The following is a 2752-nucleotide window of genomic DNA, read 5'->3' as shown; positions in this document are numbered from 1 at the left end:
TACCAGACCTGGAATGATATCTCATCTTGCAAAAAGACTCAGAAAGGTATGTGAAGGTTAGAAAGGGCAACAGGAGGAATGGTACTGGGATGAGAGTCTCAGCCAGATTCAGTATCAAGTCTAAGGGCTGAAAGGGAGCAACTTTGGGATTCCTGGGAGGGGGGAGAATGTTTTCTGCAAGGCAACGCATTTATAGCTTGCAGTCCCTTTCTGGTAAGTGAATAAAACAAGAAGTAGCCAGGGGCATGGAATATGAAAGGGAAAAGAAGAATTACATTTATGAATTGTGGAACATTAGTTGTTGGACAGGAATGGATGTCAGGAATAGATGTCAACCTCTAGGCTCATCTATCACAACCTTGCAAGTGGCAAAAACTCACCTGAATCCTTAACTTTCCAGCCTTGACTCCAGAGGGGTGCACCACAAATCTACATGGATAAGTAGTGACTGAATGCCTTCACCCAATAGTATTTCCATGTTGGAAAGCAAAGTATAATGCAAAGACCTGTGACCTCCTTAGGCTGATATGCAGGATTATTCTAAAACAGTCTATGGCCATGTCACCATCACCACAGCAGACATTTTGGATTGTGTTAGTCTTGGCTTAACTCAGGAGTTCTTAACCTTGAGTTCATGGATATAATTCGAAGAAGATAGGGAAAAATACATACATATTCTTATTAATACTCACCTGAGGATTTAGTATTTTCTTCAATGATAAATGTATTCTTAGTACCTGTGCCTTTGTCGTCAATGGAAATCACAGTTTTTTTTTCATTTACAATTGACGTTCAGTATTATATTAATTTCAGGTATATAGAGCACAGATATCTATCTTCATTTCACATAAGAGTTTTTGAAGTTATCTCAATATATATATTTTACATTCACCGTTAATCTGAAATTATGATTAATATTAGACCAGCCACTAGATCTTGTTATTTAATATGTTAATAAAGAAGCATAAACATGACTATATTACAAATTTGTTTTAAAACATTTTTGATTATTTTAATTGACTTCTTTTATAATTCTATGCATTTTATTTTTTGCATTTAAAAATGTTGAGAGGGTTTGTTGGCATCGCCAGCTGCCAAGGAGTCTATGGCACAATAAAGAGCTCCTGGCTAATTGATGAGAGTAGAGTGTTTTGTTTCTCTGTGAAGCCCTGACTCTAAGAATTTCTCATTAGGACCAGAGCATGTAATCATTTTATTCCTCAGATGGAATAAATCTTAGAAAAATTTAAACCTGTCGCATGTTCCCCCCTCAAAGGATAAAATAGAATAAAATAAGCCCTCAAAGCTGAACGAAAAAATTTCCAGATTTTAAAGACCAGTGGCTGGGTGGAGGTGACAGTGAGAGAGCATGGGAGAGTAGGAGGTGATTCGAAGGTTTCAATAGGACTTGAATATCTTCATATTATTTATTGAGTGTTTTCAAGAGCCAGGCCCTGTGCCAAGCACACCACAGAGCAGTCCTCTATGATGAAAGTGGGGCTTTCCTTCCTTTTTATTATTGAAATCCAAAGCTGTTGGGTCACTTGTCTGACCTACATCACTAATAATGGCAAAGCCAGGACTCAACCCAAGCTCTTAACCAATATGCTAAAAAGGTTAAAAAATGTAGGAAGAGAATTCTTCATTTGCCTGTCACTCACTTTATTTTTTATTTAAACCTGAAGCTATTTGGTTGGTTCAAATACCCCAAGGCCAAGTGATTGAGCAGTGATGTTTCTATATCCATGTATTTGATCTCAAAGACCTTCCTCTGGGGAAAATCAGATATCAAGAGGGAAATAAAGGCTTCTTACCTGGACATAATTTCATTAGGAAACCAAGTGGATGACCGCTATTTGCTAGCTGATGATTCAAATAGTGATTTCCAGAACAGGAAGCCTGGGTGTAAAACTTAATTTTTTAAGGCTGCTGTGTCATGACTACCTCAGGCAAAAGTAGAGTATAAACCTGATTATCTAAGGCATAGGATATTGTGCTTTTGGAGCCCTTACTATGTGAAGATATTCTGCTCTGTGTTTTGCATGTGTTATGTATTATACATAGGCTTTCAAGTCTCCTGAGGTAGATATCATCGTTCTCATTTTATAGGTGAAAAAATTCCAAGCAACAGAAAGGCTGAGAAACTTGCTTAAGACCCCAGAGCTGATAAGTGCCAGAGCTGAGCTCTGAACCCATGGTCCTTTGATCCCAAAGGTTCACTCTCTGGGAGGTCCCAGAGTCTGGAGGGGTTAGCAGCCCAGAACACAGCACTGCCCATAGCCTATCTGGTCATCCGCTAGGCCAATGTTAGAAAAGGTAGAGGTGATGAAAATGTTCTGGAATTATATAGTGGTAATGGCTACACAACTTTGTGATTATACTAAAACTCACTGAATTATACACTTTAAAAGGGTAAATTTTGTCTACAGCCATGCCACCCTGAACAAGCCCAATCCCTTCTGATCTCGGAAGCTAAGCAGGGTTGAGCTTGGTTAGTACTTAGATGGGAGACCACCTAGGAAGACCAAGTGCTATAGGCGTAAAAAATAAAAAAATAAAAAATAAGGAATTGTAAACTGACAAGGTCCTTGCAATCTGTGAGGCCAACCAAGGGTTGTTTCGCCCAAAAAAATAAATAAAAAGGTAAATTTTATGGTAAGTGAATCATATCTCATTTTTTTTTTTTTAAAGCAGAGGCTAACATGCGAAACCCAGCACCCTTTTGTTTTTCTCTATGATGTCCTTGATTTCT

General features: G+C 38.2%; 1 pseudogene; it reads left to right on the top strand.

The window, feature by feature from the left end:
- The first annotated feature begins 2421 nt into the window (after positions 1 to 2421).
- LOC120588430 (uncharacterized) lies at positions 2422 to 2540 on the top strand (annotated as a pseudogene).
- Positions 2541 to 2752: the final 212 nt, after the last annotated feature.

The sequence above is a fragment of the Pteropus medius genome, unplaced genomic scaffold (assembly GCF_902729225.1).
Source record: "Pteropus medius unplaced genomic scaffold, Ma_sr-lr_union100, whole genome shotgun sequence".
Taxonomy (NCBI): Eukaryota; Metazoa; Chordata; class Mammalia; order Chiroptera; family Pteropodidae; genus Pteropus; species Pteropus medius.
Note: the sequence above shows the minus strand (reverse complement) of the source record. Positions and strands in the feature narration are given on the sequence as shown.